General features: G+C 30.8%; 1 protein-coding gene across 2 annotated transcripts in view; it reads right to left on the reverse strand.

Moving 5' to 3' along the window:
- LOC118204110 (homeodomain-interacting protein kinase 2-like) overlaps positions 1–18769 on the reverse strand; it is a 134189-nt gene that overhangs the window by 81278 nt on the left and 34142 nt on the right. For both annotated transcript variants that reach the window (XM_085820836.1, XM_085820837.1), the window contains exon 2: positions 12068–12136. The gene's annotated coding sequence lies outside the window, so the exon portion shown is untranslated. The remainder of the gene's footprint in view (positions 1–12067; positions 12137–18769) is intronic.

Genomic DNA, 18769 nt, shown 5'->3' on the forward strand with positions numbered 1-18769 from the left:
GCACTTCCTACAGTCTATTTTCACGAGCAATAGAAAATTAATCTTTTATTACAGTTACTTACCTCTGTCTCATCAAGTATTACTACACATTTCCATTTATCAGCAGCTAGATGTTTTTCATAATATTTTTTATAATTTGTTTTTTTAACTGAAATATGCTTTGGACAAAAGGATATGAACTTAAGGTTTAAATATCTTAACCCATTAACCGCTGGTGTTGTGTTGAGGCTGGTGTTGTGTTGACGCAATGGTCAAAATAAATGTGTATATACATATAACTACCTAAGATATTTAATACCAGCAGATGATTTTGTGTAGGGAATATTATGAAGATTATTTCTGTAAAAAAATATTTGCCTTCAACATCATTTTGTTTATAATAATTAATCTCATACTTTAAGCAAAATTTAAGCAAACTTTTCCACCCGTATTTTTTCTGAAAATATTTAATGAAAGTGGTCTTTATGAGTGATCTATTTTTAGTCAAGGTCACCATTTATCAGAACGTTACATCAGTCAGATGTTTATATTTGTGTTGGGAAGGAAGGAAAAACAGGTGTTGCCCTGAGGGTAGTCTATCTCTTTTTTCACTCATTCCTTTGGATGTTCTGGTTCATGTTCTGGTTGTTTAAAAATGCCTAGAATAAGGTATCTTACATTAGAAGAAGCGCTTCAAAGATTTTTTGATGAAGAAACAGATGATGATAATGTTAATAAAGACCAGAATGAAACTGATATTGTTGTTGTTCCCCCAGAAATTGCAGAACCTAGTGACGAAGAAGAAAGGAATGGCAATGTTTTAAATAATGATAATGATATTTTACTAAATGATACTGCTGGGGAAGTTGAATTTCACGTAAAAAGTAAGTTTCAGCCTTCTAAAAGCAGTTATAGTCACACCAAAAAATTTAAAAAGCAGGAGACTGAAATCTTGAAGTGGATAAAAAAGGAACTGTTAGTTATGTCTCAGGAAGAACATGAACAAAGAAGAGAAATTATAAAAGACAAAATACAAGGTAAAACTAGTGCACATATTTTCGATCTTCGTTTTGGTTTAGACATTTACTCTCTTCTCGTTAAACAGACAAATATATACGCTCAGCAAAAAAAAAAAAAAAAAAAGCCCAAAATTTATTGCATCTGAAGCCTATAGGAGAAGTTTATTGAAATATTATTGCTTAAAGGATATCATTCTTTACCTCAAAAAAATGTATTGCTCTTTTGATAAGGACATTTGTGTTCCAGTTGTATGAGAATCGATATCACGTTTGCAGTACAGGAATATGAAGCAGAATTTGCATTTGACAATAGTAAAATTGACAATACTGATAAATTATATGAGGTGAGACCGTATCTAAACTTACTAAATATCACCTCTTTTTACTACTGGAAATATAAAGTCTCTTTTAGATTTCAGACGCGAGAATGCATTATTCCTTTTGCAAACTCCTATTGAGAGTGTAGAATTTGCCAGAAATAGATCAGCAACAGGAAGACCTAGTAAATTCAGCATTCAAAAACCACTGCATGGAAATGGTAGACATTTTATCGTAAAGCCCGTTGATAACAGAGCCGTTGATGATAAGACTTTGTTGTAAAGAGTACCATAGCCAGACTGTTTATAGATTCAAAGTATGTAATGTAGCTTTACATCATGAATGAAGCTTTTCATGCTTGAATCTATCAATTGAAATAATCTGTATTTGTAAAAGAAATACAATGTATATTTTAATATTAAATTAATTACAAGTAAAGTGATTTGCAGATTTATAAAACGTTATACAGCTAAAAAGTAATCCTGCGCTCCACTCAAAAGAAACATCACACGAGTACAATCCTACTCACTAAACATCCGTAGTCTTAATCTGCTGACGTTGCGCGAACGCAACACTCGCGTTTTCCACAGGTAAGAGCATTTTTTTAAATTTTCAATGTAAATTTATGTTATAAATGCTTAATTTAATATTTGTTATTATTTTCATGAGAAAAGAAACATTCCTTGTAGTTTTGGCGGTTAATGGATTAACTTCAAAACCTTTATGAATGATTTTACTTAGTGCCAGAAGACATTCCCAGTTCTCATGCAATGGATCACTCAGGTGGTGGTTTTCTTTTAGGAATAGACTTTACTTTTTTGACATTTACCAACAGTTTTAGGGTGTGGTTTTGCTACTATGCCTCTCATTTTTATTTTCATCTTGTCACTTTGTTTCTATAACTATCACATCTAATTTTTATATATCATATAACTTCATTTTTTCCATTTTTCAAATACATTTTGTACTAAGCTTCTTACATTTGTACAGTTAATAGATTACTTGCACTTTCTAATGCATATTTGTATTGGTAAGCTTTTTACATCTGTACCGTTGTAAAAGAAAGAAATATCATTCATCATATCTATTTTTCTAATATATTTTGTATTAGTAAGCTTATATTTGAACAGTTAATAGATAACTTTTCATATCTCAGTGTAAGAACGGTTAATAGACAAACTCTATATATTTCTAAAATAATAAAGTACTAGTTTTTAAATATATTTTGCACAACAAATACATTAGGTTTCACAGCTTTAAAATACACTGTTCTAAACTAAGCAATTGCCATTGCTCTTGTGAACTGCTATACAAAATGAATAAACCATCAGTTTTATGAAACACTGTTCCTTGAATTTCAGATTATTCTTTGCCCTATGTAAAGAGATATTCAGTGAAAATAAACATCTTTTACATTCTGAAATACAATGGTTGTCCAGAGTGAATGCTTTGAAGAGATGTTTGGAAATAATAAGTTTTAACATTTTTAAAATAGCAGCTCCCAATGGCTTAAGGCTTAATATTTAAAAATAGTTTTAGTGCCGTTAATTGTTTTATGAAGTTATCGTACCTTGGTCACATTTTGTATTATATAAACAATCTTTTATTAAAAGGCAATAAAAGAACTGCATTTAAGGTACATGAAAAGATGGAAGATAGAGTGAAAAACTCAGTTTGTGGTCCTTTCATGTGGAAGAAGGAAATTATAATGCTTTTATAGAGCTAACTGAAATGCAAAAAGAATATAGTATTTAGTTCCCCACCTGATGAAACTTAAGTTGCTCTCAAGGAATATCTGATAGGATAACACACAAATCCGAAAAAATATCTCTCTCTGATTGGAATCAGAGATGGAATTGTTAGATTTATATATCTTTGAATCCATATTTGAACCGCTTGTGATACAGCATTTAAAGACAGCTTCAACAATCAAATGTACCTGCGAACCTTCAAATCCCTTTAATTCACTTCAAAATACATGGTTCAAGTTACTGAACTATTTTTTAATTCAATCCTGATTATTAGCATTTATATTAGCATGATTATTAGCAAAAATATTAGCATTTAACTGGATATTTTAAATTTTATACTCTTTGGCTCATTTAATTTTTTAATTTTCTTATACTTTTATACTGAGAAAATCCTTAGTAGTGAAGAAAAGTTTTTGCTCATCAAAAAACTTTTAAATATGAAGTGAAATTAATATAATTTCTTAATTCAAATTAATATAATTGTGAGGATAAGCTTCATAATGTACCACATATTGATGTACACAAAATTAAAAACAAATATTAACTAATTAAACATTGCTTGAATCTTCATATAAAAATTTATAAATGTCTGCAGTGGATTAATACAACTCAAATGAAATTTTATAATATCAATAACATATCATAAGAAAAAAATTAAATTCAGATGAAATAATAAGTTTAATAGAAAAATTATTCTGAAAATTATTCCATGTAAGGGAATAGAATTTGCCTAATTTAAGTTCCATAAGTTAAATTGTATTTACTGCTCAAAAACATTTTCCTTGGTAAAGGCTGAAAATTAAAAACCAGGAGATAAGGTGATCTACCAGAAGAGTGGGATATGTGAAGTGAAATACCATTGGTAGATTTTTCGTCTAGAGGATCCACTTTTGGCACAAAAGGCAATTAAAATTATAATGCCTTTTGTTACAAGTTACAAATGTGAAACAGCATTCACAACATGTTTTTCTAAAAAACATATACAGTGATGCCTCGCATAAAAAACGCCTCGCACAGCAAACGCTGCACACAATGAACTTCATTTCATGATTCATACAATGAACTTCGTTTCACACAACGAAGTCACCCGAGCTTTCACGACCGCTTCGCACGAGCTTCCACGACTGCTTCGCCGAGCTTCCACGATCGCTGCCAATGTATTGCATTCTTCCGCGCAGGCACTGCAGGCAGTCGTTAGTCACTGCGCTTAACTTAAGCACATATCGCGGCAATACCCCCTTTTAACTTAAACTCAATATCGTCCTTTTAAGTTAAAATCAATATTTTTTTTTTATATCATGGCTTCTAAAAAAAGCAGGAAGGTGATTTCTGTTTAAATGAAACAGGAAATAATTAGAAGGAGTGAATGTGGGGTAAAACAGTGTGACCTCGTCAAAGAGTTTGGCCTCAGCAAGACCACCATTTTGACAAATAAGGATGCAATCAAATCAGCCAAAGTAGGCAAAGGAGTATCAAAACTATTTCATGAAAAACATAGGTCTTCAATCCACGAGGAAATGGAGAGGCTATTAGCGATTTGGATTAAGGACAGGCAGGTGAAAGGTGACGTAACAACCCAAGATATTATCTGTCACAAAGCCAAGAGAATTTATGACGATCTAAAGAAAAACATCCCTGGAAGTAGCAGCAATCAACATAATGAAGAAGAATTCAAAGCCAGCAGGGGATGGTTTTTTAGATTTAAGAAAAGGTGTGAAATCCACAGCGTTACTATGCATGGTGAGACTGGCAGTGCTGACAAGAAAGAAGCAGAAAAGTTCTCTATTAACTTTCAAAAACGTATTAAGGATGAAGGATACTGCCCACAACAAGTGTTCAATGCCGATGAAACGGGTCTTTTCTGGAAAAGAATGCCGAGCAGAACCTTCACTACAAAAGAGGAGAAGAAATTGCCAGGACACAAAGCCATGAAGGACAGACTTACCCTTATGTTTTCGTCTAATGCCAGTAGACCTCAAGATCAAACCTCTATTGATATATCATACTGAAAATCCAAGAATTTTCAAGAAAAGTAACATTATTAAGTCCAAACTGCCCGTCCATTGGAAGTCCTATCAAAAAGCCTGGTGACACAAGTTATCTTCAACGAATGGATTCTGGAAACCTTTGTTCCTGCCATGAAGAAATTAGCTGGAAAAAGAACTGCCGCTCAAAGCCCTTCTGATACTTGACAATGCCCCTTCTCACTCAAAAGACCTAGAGGAAATATTGCAGGAAAATTATCCTTTTATCAAGGTGCAGTATTTGCCACCAAACACCATATCCATTCTTCAGCCAATGGATCAGCAAATTATTGCGAACTTTAAAAAACTCTACACTAGAGCCCTCTTTAATAAGGTGTTTGAAGAATGCGAGTTTGGTGGAGACAATATGACTGTTCGAAAGTTTTGGAACGAGAAATTTGATGTCCTTATGGCAATACGACTTATACAGAAGAAGTGTCACAAAGGACCCTCATTTCTGCTTAGAAGATGCTTGTGCCTTCGTGGACCCAGGAAGAAGCAGTAGTTGATGACACAGAAGTAGTGAAGGACATCATCACAGTGGCCCAAAGGTTGGAATTAGAGGAAGAGGATGTAGAGGAGCTTATTGAGCAACACAAAGAAGAGCTGACAACTGACGAGCTCCAGCACTTCTGGTCCAGCAACAGGGCAATGCTCAAAGGGAAGCGTCATCTGATAACGAGGAGCAACAATCAAACAATCAACCAATCCCAACTGCTGACATCAAGAACATCCTGGTCAAATGGAAAGCAGTACAGGAGTTTACCAATGCCCACTATCTGGATTCAGCTGAAGCAAACAGGATCAACGATCTTTACTCCGATACTCTTGTCCGTTATTTCCGGCAGATGTTGGAGAAAAGAGAAAAACAAACGACTTTGGACAGGTTTTTCATGAAACCATCGGCCAAAAAGCAGAAAATGGATGAAGATGTGCAAGATTCGGTAGACTCTACTTAGTCTGTCTTAAAATTAAAAAAATGTGTTTTTTTTTTAATTTGTTTTTAGATGTATCTAAATAAAAATAATAACAAAAAATTTATCTTTTTTTATGTCATCTTAGCATATTTTATGCTACAGAACGAATTATTTTTTTAACATGTATTGTTATGGGAAAACGCGTTTCACATAACGAACTTTTCGCATAACAAACTTGCTCCTGGAACGAATTAAGTTCGTTGTGCGAGGCACCACTGTACAGAAATTGTTGAAATATCGAACTCCATTTAAGAATAAAAATGTCATCTTTTCCCGTAGACATGAAAGTTCTAGATAATGAGAAACAGATACACTTCCCATTAAAACATTTTTATTGTTTTACATATTTTCCCCTTTTTGTCACTTTTGCAATAAAGAAAAATACCTAAACATTAAAATTTGTTTAATTTACCAATAAATCATAAAGAATTTTACTGGGTCATGAAAAAAGTTTGGGAAACCTGGCACTAGTGTAGCATTTTTTACCTTTCTTAGGTAAAAAAAATAATGCTAATAAAATATAACTTTTTTTTTCATTCCAATATAAGTATGACTGAAACAAGAATATCAGTATTGTATCCATAAATAAGAGGGGATTATTAATAAAAAAGATCCGATGTGGATGTCATGTGACATTCTTAGACAGCCTATTAAATTATACACATTTTTTGCTGTTTAAACTTATTTCCCAGAATTTCATTAGAGGTATATTTCTCATTCAATCAATTCAGTTCTCACCTTGCAGCAAGGGAAAAATACATAAAAACTCAACCTTCACTAAAAATTATAAAACGAAGAAAAACCTAAAAACACCAAATATCGTTAAAAATAATTTTTACAATTAAAATTAAAGTTTGTTTCTATGCCAAAACAAGCAATTCAGCTAGTGAGCAAAAAACAAAACTATTGTTGGTAAATTGTGCATGAGCTCATTTAGGCAGCTAACTGAGCAGCAATCTCTCTCTCTCTCTCTCTCTCTATATATATATATATATTTATGTAGTTTTGGTGCAACTGATTGCAATGAAAAACAGAGCTGAACAAGTACATGTTATAGCTGTCCCATATACAAAATTTCAAGGTTCTACAGCTATTTGATTTTGAGTTATGCAAGATACATACATACACATGTCACGAAAAAATCTTTTCCGAGTCCATTTAAGCAATCCGTTTTGGGAAAAAAAAAAAAAGTCCTTCATTCTATCTATTATTTTACAGATGACATGAAAAAAACATCATTCAAATGGATTTGAGAGCAGTCAAAATGAATATTTTTGTTGAAATATGATACCTAACAATTTTCGTAAGTACAGTACTTCCTTTACTTCGCAAAAAGAAATAAAAATGGTCAATGACTTAAGGGGCCAGGGATGGAGATTACAATCTAAAAAATGAGGAAAAGAATATGCAGAATAACTGACAATGCAGCATATTAATAACAATGGCTAAACATATCTTTGAAATATAGCAAAATTTCAGAATTTGAATTGCATGTTAAGATGCAGAACAAAATTAATGCAAGTCCAAAATCTCAATTAATCGGTTTCTTTTCTTGCCCTCTTCAATTTGGGTGCATCATACTTAATGGCAAAATTTAGAGTCATTACCTACTATGGGAAAAATCAGGTACTTTCTGATTAGATACTTTACGGTTTCATCATTTGGCAGAACTGACGTGCTTCTGAAATATTTTTGGGTATACATATAATAACAGCCAACCAATGCATAGAACATATGAATTTATATACTTAATATTTAACTTCCATTTTGTTGAAGAATAGCATCAACTGATATTATTTGATTGATATAATTTTTTTTTTTTTTTTTACAAAATGCTTCTTTTTAATTAAGACACAATGCTTCTTTTTGTTTTTATTTATGAAAACAAAATTTTACATATAGGACAGCCAAAAAATTCTTTTCACCAAATTTTAAAAATCAGTTAATAAGTTGATGACATTTTAAAGTGGTGCAAGACAATCAAAAACATTCTTGATAGCATCCAGATCTACTTGTACCTAACAACATTCTCTTTGTTGATAGGTACAAAACAGATCACATTTTCCCCCTACAAAGTAGTCAAATTCATTAATGAATGGAAAAGAGACTTTTTTATGACTGATTAAGCATTAATAAAGTTCCTACGCAAGTTTTTAATGCTGACAATATAAAAGATTAGTCAAATAATAATAAGAATATAATAATTTGCAACTATTTTAGCCACAAAATACTTGAATGTACTATAACAAATAACATATGAGAAAACTGCATTACATGCAGCATTTTATAACAAACAGATATAGGCCAGTAACTAAAGCAAAATAACATTCAACTCAGTCCCTCGCATAATTTTTCAGATTTAGGATGTGAAAGTATTGCCTCACCTTCTTTATTTTCTCTATACCTTTTCCTTCCCTCATTATTATAATTTTTAAAATTTAAATCAAGAAACAGTGATTTTAATCTTTTACATTTAACAGGATATAAAAATGTTTTCAACAATGTGTGAAATTTATAGTGCATATTAGAATACCAGTTAAAAATTTCATTATTCTCACAACAGGTTACCTACTAGGCTGTATTTATAACAACAGGTGACCTAACCTGTATTTGCCTTTTAGTATGAGTATGAATCATATGATACACTCATCTGACGATAAATTATCAAATGAATTTTGTTCATCTTGGTATGGTGCATAAACACTCAGATAACAAAACATCTATGAAGATACCTTATACAAATATTTATAAGAAATATGACAGGAACAACACCCATGATGCTGCCCTGTCACCACCTTGCTGAAATGTTATACAGTGGAAAGTCGTTAATTCGAACACCCATAATCCGGAATGACCCATAATCCGGACCTCAAAGCTACAAACTTTCTGCGCACAGGCGTTTACGTGTGCGCGTAAGACCTTTATGGCTGCGAATGTGCATGTGCGCATAAAACGTTTACGCATGCGCGTTTAATGTATAACAGATGGTATAAGCTAAGCTAAAATTATCTAATTCAGTTAATGTTGCAGATTGCGTTTTTCCTTAATCTTCAAATTGGATCTGGCTTATTCTTTTTTGCAGACTGTTAGAGCATTTTTATAAAAGTAAGCTTGAACTTTCGATTATATCAAATAGAATTTCCGATATATATTTGCTAATATGTAAAGGATCTAAAGCGAAAGTATGTTTCAAAAACTGAAATCTGTTTATCAATTTCACGCTGCTCGGTGGGGGGAACGCCCGCAACGAATTGGAAGTTGATCTGTCAGCACTATCCTTATCTTCAGGGCAGATGGTTTATATTTTATTTGGCTTATAATTCCTTATTAAGTGTAGTATTTCATCTCGATGTACTCCGTCTTTGATATGACAGAGGTTATTGAAAACGAAAACATTTCCATTGACAAATTAGTCGGGGTATTCTCGACACAGCAATTATAGGATTTGAACATCGGAACTTTGTAACTTAACAAGAAATTATGTGTGTTTAATAGAATTAAAGAGAAAGTATTATCACATGAAACGAAGCAACTTAAACAACTTACATTGAAAGAAATGTTTAATAAAAGTAAACAAATAAATATTAAGCTTTTTCTTTTTGTAAATTTTGATACCTTTTAGATCATAACTGTTCTTTATTTCATAAATTACGGTTTCATATTTTTAATTTTGTAATTTCTGCATGCCATCTTACCAGATTTAAACTGATGATCTATAATCCGGAAAAATCGATAATCCGGAATCGCCGAATTCCTGACGAGTCCGGATTAACGACTTTTGACTGTAGCAACCTGTCTACAATGGCACAAATTTCTGGTCATGTTGACAGACATCAAGACAATGTTCATGTGAATGAAAAACATGAATGGTCATCAGTATTGTTTTGTATCTGATTACAGAAATAGCATGACTACTACTGACAAAGTGAAATAGGACTACTTTAAATGACAGATGCCACACAGGATCACTTGAACTGCTTAACTTTTTTAATGTGCTTAATAATGACCACTGAGGGATATAGCATGTCCTCTTCAGGACCACTTCAATACATTCTTCTTGTAACATTGTATAAGTTAAAATAATAACCTCATAATGTAATAAATATACATATAACTTCTTTGTATTTATTTAAGTTAACGGTTTCGTCAGTTTTAATTATGATTCAAGCATGGCAGGTAACCTGTCACGAGAATACCAAAATTTCACTTCAGATTTTATATTACCAATAAAGTTTACATTTACAGAGTTTTTCCCCCCTAAATATATTTTTTAACTTATAATTTTTTTTTTTTTACTTATGCCAAAAGCACTATATGTAACTAACAGCAGCACATTAACAAATGCCAAAAGCACTATATGTAACAGAAACAGTTATGTTAATTTTAAGTGTTGAGAATAATACCAAAAAAAGTTATATAGTGCCCCACTATTACACCATATAATATTTTTTTTTTTTTTTTTTTTTTTTTTTTTTTTTCTAGACAGGATTTAAGAGAATAACTTTGTAGATTAGAAAAGCATTTATAAACAGATGTACTAATATTATGCTATTCTTTATATGAGAGATGTCTGTTACAGTTACTGTATTAAAGATCTCTACTTAAACATATCTAGTTGTTATAAATAAACAAATCAACATGAAAAAGTTAAAAAGTGCTACATCTGACTAAATATAGAATATATTAGTTAAAAAAAAATCAATTATCACCAAACAATTCTTCCATCCAGTTTAAAGATGGCTAATGTACTAACATAACCAAAGCATATCATCAACACGTGACAACACAGAAGAGAATCTCCGTCTCTACACACTTTAAAAATCATAGAATCTGGGTAGAATACAATTTACCATTTGGGGAGACTTTACTCTTAAACCAGGATTTACATTATTTATTATTAAAGTGTTCTAAAAATAAAATAATCAATGTTACTTGTACCATTTAACTCATTTCTTTAAACAGTAGATGAATTTATTCATTTATGTATTTATTTGTTCATTAGACTAAATTCTTATAAAACTGGCTTGTATCTCCAAACTTCAACGAATTCATTCTCCAAGATTCAGCGTGTATAGATAATTTTCTAAATTTATGGATACAAGATTCTTTGGTATTTTTCTGTTACACATTTTAGCAGAGCTATTACAATAATATGTACATTTAATTATTCTTGTTTACACACAGTTCTCAGATAGTCAGCAGCAAGTCAGAGTTCCCCCCTACGAAAAAAGGGGGGACTCTTGACTTTTCATGCAGGTTTCAACTGAATTACAGTGTTTTTTTGTAAATATTGTTAATTTAGAACTTAGTTTCTGCATTTCTAATAACAAATGCTGATTAAATATATATACTCAAATGAGGTATTTCTTCAGACTACACTGCTTGAAAATGCATGCATATTTTTGGCAGTTATTTCTGTTAAAAGTCTAACATGAACATCCCCAGTATTATACTGGTTAATTGAAAGTATAAATAAGGTAACATATGATAAAAAAAATTAACCACAATGCTTATAACATTACTTCAAAAATAAATAATTATTTTAAATACTTGACTATAATTATCCTGTGCAAATTCAATTTTCTAATGGGGGAAGAAAACTTGTGATATTAACATTTCATTGGCAATCAGTGTAATAAACACTTTGATTTTTTTTTTCCAAAGTAATCATAAAAAGATTTTAATTAAGAAAGCATATGAAAAGAAAGATTTCAAATGTAAGTCATGAGAAACAATTAATATTAATGTCTGATAATCAGTTGTTGCATTTAACACATCAAATTATTATTTTTAATTTAAAAAATAATATAAAATCTAATGACAGTTTTATATATATATATATTCTTTTCTCTTATTAAAAAGTTATACTTTAAAATGTAGCTATTATTTTATTTAAAATTTACATAATGGAAAATTCAAGGACGATAGTAATCATACCTTTATTAAGCTAAAAAAGGTTAAACATGTTATGCATATAAATTTTCAATTAAAACACTTACTAGTAATTGTTATCCATATATTTTTCGTTGTATGCATTTAGAGATTTAGAATACAATCTTGTCCAGAGACTAAAAATACAAAGAATTTAAGACTTTAAATCACTGGAACACGGACAGGAAAAACATTTTTTTCAAATAACTTCTATTACAAAAGTAATTAATTACTACAAAATTTTTTCATTATTATGCTATTCTATGATCTAATTCGAAAATTATTGTCACACATCATGAAAAGTTTGATAAAATTTCCAAGATCATATTGGCTAAATTAAAAAATATTTCAAATGTCATAAGCTGATACACAGATTTAATGAAAAAACATATCAAGGATATATGTACGATAACCAAACACGCACTTTAAACTGAAGCCTGTTACATCCGATTTTATTTCCATGACTAGACGGGAACTTTATTTAAGCTGATTATTACTCCGCGTTCAACAAGTAAGCGCATGAAACGCACACATTTTGACGCCAACTAGGAACAAACATTGCAGGTCTCCTAGACGAAGACTCGTACAAACACGCACCACAGCACACGCACTACTCCGATACGACTACCACGAACACTAGCTCGCCTTTTCCATATTTAGTGGATTATCGCCTTTTTGGCACGGAAAGTTCTTTTTTTAAACTGCAGATTGTAACTAGCTGGAGTACACTATTCAATTACCGGCACGCACACTGAACAAAATGAGACCTAAAATACAATCAGACACACAGTCCTCACGAATTAAATCGATACATTTGTTTAGATTTAGATTGCTTTTTTTTTTTTTTTTTTACTATCTGACGCCGTTCGAAAACAAGTTAAATAGTAACACTTTTTAAAGCACAAAAAAGCCTACGTTACATTCAACACTCTTTTTTCTAACTCATAATTAAAATTATTTAAAAAATAAAACTATTTCGTCTTTTTAATATTAAGTTCCAGATAACTAGACAATAGAATTCTATTCTTCCCCCCCCAAAAAAAAATTCACTGAATTAAAAACAATTTGCGCCAATTATAAATAAAGTAAAAATAAAAACAAGTGACACTAAATACAATCCTAACAGCTAAGGATTATAAGAACACCACTTTCCGTAATATCACAGCAGAAATTCTATTATTAGCTATCAATAGACACTCCAGAGATCTCATAATAAGAAAAATACAGATCTTTAAACTACACTTTTAAAGTTATATTTTATGCAGGATTATTTAAAAAATTAAACTTGTTTGCAATTTTTCTTTTTTAATGAAGTTTGTATTGCTTCTAACAAAAACTAAGATAGACTCTAGTCATTCTGCTAAGTAGACTTCAGGTTCATTAACTAGAAGTTTACTACAATAATATTTTTAAGTCCTATTAACATTTTATAATTATTGTTTAAATGGGTATGCATATACTATAACCCCTGAACTTATTTCGTAACTGACTGTAAGATCAACTATTTTATTATGTAAAAATAAACTATAAAATACAAATCACAAGCTATATTTAAAAAATATATATTCAGAATTCAGATAATCTTTGAAAATTGTACATTTCTGGTGCTCAAAAATTTAAATAACAATTCAGACAGAGAAATTAGTACTTAAATTATGGCAGTAATTCTGGTACAAAATTGAGCATTTTTAATGTCATATGTGATGACACAATGATGATTTAATCACAAAACTGAAAAGTTTTTAGCTATGGCTTAATCTTCAATGGATGGGAAAAGAATTCTACTTAATTAACATGGATGGTCCATTGCATCTACCCAAAAGCTGCCCAGAATTATAGAACAAATCTTGCTCATAATTTAGTATGTATGATCAATGGTCCAAATAGCTGAACATTTCCTCTTAAAACCATATAAATACAAATCTCTACAAGTCTTCTATCGTTAACTATCATACTACTAGCAGTAATAAAAGAAGATTGCATTTTGAATAATACAAAATTTTTTTTATTATTCTATTAAAATATATAATCTCTATATTTAATTGCCATACAGCTTATATATCTAATAATGGCAGGTAATACTTAATAATTTTTCACTCTTCAGTACACAACTATGAAAAATATAAGAGATAATGAAGGAAACAGTTTACGTGTGCTTTGCATAGTACAAAGATGATAAAACGCAGAGATATGAAATTTTTATTATCATTAAATGTTGGCACATTTTTAATGGATTTTTCACATATATCCCTGCTTAATAACGAACTAGCACAAAATTTTAACCTGATAAGACAAAAATATTTTCTCAAATAAAGTTTATTTAGATCTCTTGTACAACTTATTGACATCTAGATATATTTTCACTCATCATACCTCCTAAATTTTAACATTTCAATATATAGGGGGAAAATAAGACTCCATACTGATCAGAAGACTGAATATTTCACTATTCTACGAAAATCCTCTGAAAGTCAATAAGATTTATTGATTTGAAGTTGCGTATGTAATAAATATTTAATTGAATTATAGCAATTGGCTTTGCTACTTATTTTAATACTTATAACATATGTGGTGTATACACAACCATAACTTGATATGTAAACACTACAAATGATTAATATAATGCAGCTTTAGTTCAGAGCAAACAAGACCAAGCTGTTAAACTCAGAGAAAGGTAGTACAAGTAACTTATGCTCCAATTTACAAATTAAATGTCTGAGTAAAACTTCAGCTTCTTCCCCCTCCCTCCACAAAAAAAAATAAATATACATATAATCAAGGCCATATTTTTACCTCACAATGAGCAAACTAATCATAATGCCAGCTAATCTTCACTATCCAACACCACCATTTTGGGCCATATGATTTCTATGATAGTGCAGTAGAAGGAAACCACAGGTGGCTAGGACCCCTGCCTAATTCCCTGGCATATTCTTCACAATGAAAAGTAAAGACTTTACTGCAGCTTCTTTATGCAGAACAGAAGCACACAATTTTCTTTCCCCTCCTCTGTATGTAAATTTACTATGAGTAATATTAATAGAGGATTCTTAGGGAAAGGAGAAAAGCATTTTCTTATTTTTGATATTAAAGTCTAAATAATACAGAAAAGTCTCACAATTCAGTTAAGAGTTTAAAATTGTGTTTGAAAAGAAACAGGCAAAAAAATTGAATTCTGTATTTTTAACACAACGTCGGGCGCGTCTCGAAACTTGCTGCATCGGGCGAGGTGTATCTGTCAGATACATATCTATTTTACGTGTTTTCTGGTAATCTGTATTACTTTAAATCTTCTAATTTTATTTTTTTTAGGTCCAGGCTTTTACACCCAGACCTTTCTTTCTTTTTGTTTTCTTTTTTTCTTTTTTTTTTTTTTATTTATTTATTTTTTTTTTTTTTTTTTAATTTACAATCACTATTACACAGGTTAAAATGCCATTTAAAAACACACACAATGAAACATGTTAATACAGTTGAAAAAAAAAATTTAAATATGGCAGTTGTTCACAAATAATTAATATCACATAAAAATACATAATATAAAATGACAAAATAAATCAGTTATACTTTAATTCGATTCTAAAGTTAAGTTTGATTTTCATTTGAACATTTCTGACACATCATTACTGCATGTTCCAAACAAAAATATTCAGCACATTTCATGCAGGAATATTAGGTCAATCTACTTTTCTTATTTATTTGACACGTAGAGCACCTTTTGCATTTATTTTGGTTTCTGGGAACCTTTGCTTTTTTTCCTTCTTCAGCAGTTGGTCTGTAGGTTTGAAGTTTCATTTGCAAATAAATTGGGTTTAGTCATGCGCCTAACAACTTCTTCACTGACTAATTCCTTCACCAGTATTTTCAAATACTCTCTCCTGTTCTGAACAGTATTCTGATTTCCCAAAAATACAATTAGTCCGTTTATAGCTGAAATATTTAGCACCGAATAAAATACTATCATCGGCCATCTCCTTGTATTGCGAGCGCAATTATAAGTTCCACACATCTTATCCAGAGCATCAACACCGCATTTTGTATCATTATAAAATGTGATTATATCTGGCTTTTTTTCATCTCCAGTGCTGCATCTATAGTATCATCAAAGTGCATACTTGATACAAGCAAAATATTTTTGCCTTTTTTCGGTACGTGTGAAACTAAAATATAGTTTCTAGAAAAAACAAATAAGCTTGAATGTACTTCTTTTCCTTTAGATTTCACAAAACAGGGAGGTATTTCTTTTTTATTCTTTCTTATTGTTCCAACATAAGAAAGTTTTTTATCTTTTAGGGCTTTTATAACATCAATAGAGGTGTGATGATGTTGCGACTGCTGCTGAAAATTGGTTTCGATAATCGCAGAACATCTAGTGGGGAATAACTGACACTAAATGGACCTTCGGGCTGTTTTCCTGCATATATTTCTAAATTCAATGTATAAAGCATTTTAGCATCAACTGCTGCAAAAATCTTAATGCCATATTTTTTTGGTTTTGATGGAATGTACTGGCGAAAAGGGCATCTTCCTCTAAAATCTTCTAATTTCTCATCTATCGTAACATTTTGTCCCATGCAATAATTACGCTTACTTTTTACCACAAATTTCTCAAAAATTTCTCCAATAGGTGCTAATTTATCTGTTTTCCTTCTCTCGTTCCTCGTCTCTTTATCATCAAATCTACAGTATCTTGGAAGAAATTTAAATCACTTCAGACTCATTACCGTTCTGAACATCTCAATACCCATTCCATCAGTAGACCACAGTTCTTCCGAAATTTGTCGATTATTTCGCCAGCTAATAAAAGTAAACCTATAAATGCTTTTATTTCAATGATATCTGTTAGTCTTGCACTTTCTCTACTAAATAGATCAGAAATTGTAGAAATGTATTTGTTAGTGTATTTCACAATTATTTCCAATATTTCATGAGAAAAAAAAAAAAAAAAAAAAAGTAGTTCCAAGAGTCGTATATAGTTTTTATACCTTTCGCATTTCCGATTACTGCAGGTAATTTTGTGGTAATATTCTGCGATCTAACTGATATTTTTTCTTCCGGGCGATTTTACCCATTTAGTGCTTTTGTCTTTTCCTACATAAAAATCACCATTGTTAGCATCATTATCAAGTTCCGAGTCATTATAATCACTTTCAATACTTTCAGAATCCACTTCAAATGTTTCTAAAATATCCACTTCTTCATCAAATTCTTCAGCATTTAATTCCTCATTTCCATCACTAAACAGAATATTATGGACTAATTCAAAGTCTTATTCAAATTACTATTCAAATCTAAAAAGTGTTTAGCACTCATCATGATAAAAATGAACCAAAAATCTATAAGAAATCTGGATACTTCCATAAAGCTTCAGGAGACAAACGTTATCGGGTGCATGTATCTCACAGATACAAATTTTCAAATAAGCTTAAGAACAGGAAATACTCCAACACTGAACTGGTCGTTACTGCATTCCAAAGGAAGGGGTGACCAGATGGACAGATACTGATAAGGACATGGTCGTGAGAAGAAGTTTAGGCTGATAGAAACAGAGATTTTGACACGCCTGTATCTGTCAGATCAACACAGCCGATGGAGTGTTAATGGTTTGAAAAGTAATATTTGATTAATAAAAGGAATTACAAAACAAAGAAATTTATGATTATTAATGGAAAAATCTAACATGTTAAGCCTGTACCTAACTGTATTAATCTATTTGATAAACATTAAATTTTACAAAATGGGACATTGCAACAATTTATAATGAATGAATTTTTAATTCATAATTATATAACATTTTACATAATGCATGCAGTTAATCCATTTTACAGTTGCTGGGAGAAAATTCATAAAATTTAGAAATGCGTAGCTTTTTCTTCTGTTAAAGCTATACATTTTTTAATAATCTAAAATGCACTCAACTAGCCGTTTTGCGGATCTGTCCCCTTCTACCAACCACGGGGGGGGATTAAAGAAGAGACAGAGAGAAAGAGACCTATTGTAACTTCTTATGTCTTAAAAATTTTTAAATATGTACCTTTGGGTCTGCTTGCAATGGAAATAACTGCAGCGTAATTTCTGCAGAAATATACTATATTGCCACAAAATTGTTTAAAGGGAACAAATGCTTGAATTTGCTTTTACAGTGGTCAACACAAAATTTCCACCAAAACAAAAGAAAAAGTCAGCTTTGAGTCTATTGACTAATTTTCAGGATAATTAAAGTGTGTACATATGTAATAATTTTTGCAGTTATAAGTTTTCATTCTTTTTTACAGTAAAAATCATTAAACTGCAAAACGGTTGAACTTATATATAAATACCAATTTTTTTAGCCACCTTTTTATTAATTTTTCATTGGAAAAGAAACAATTTCCAAAATTGTAAACTATTCTTATAATCATGCAAATGGTAATAACAAATAAAAATATTTATATTTATAAACTGAGAATGACATCAGTTACTTCTACGATGATTTTTTTGCAATAGGCAAGAACAGAGACAATTACATGACAGGTTAGTTAAATTTCCAGTGAGAAACTTGTGCTGACTTTAGTTCTCATTATTGTTTAATATTTTGTGTTTCATCAAACAGTTCTTATCTGTGAAGACTTGTTTCAATACGAAATGTATGTTCTAAGCACTTTTGCAAATACATTTTACTTAAGCAAAAATAAGCACGGTTATGACCCAGCTAAATGAAGAAAATAATATAAACAGTAGATACAATTTAATTGGGAAACAGAAAACCAGTTCACAAATTAGCTGTGATT

Source organism: Stegodyphus dumicola, chromosome 7 (assembly GCF_044657685.1).
Source record: "Stegodyphus dumicola isolate Sdum_Otavi_A_Nest chromosome 7, ASM4465768v1".
NCBI lineage: Eukaryota > Metazoa > Arthropoda > Arachnida > Araneae > Eresidae > Stegodyphus > Stegodyphus dumicola.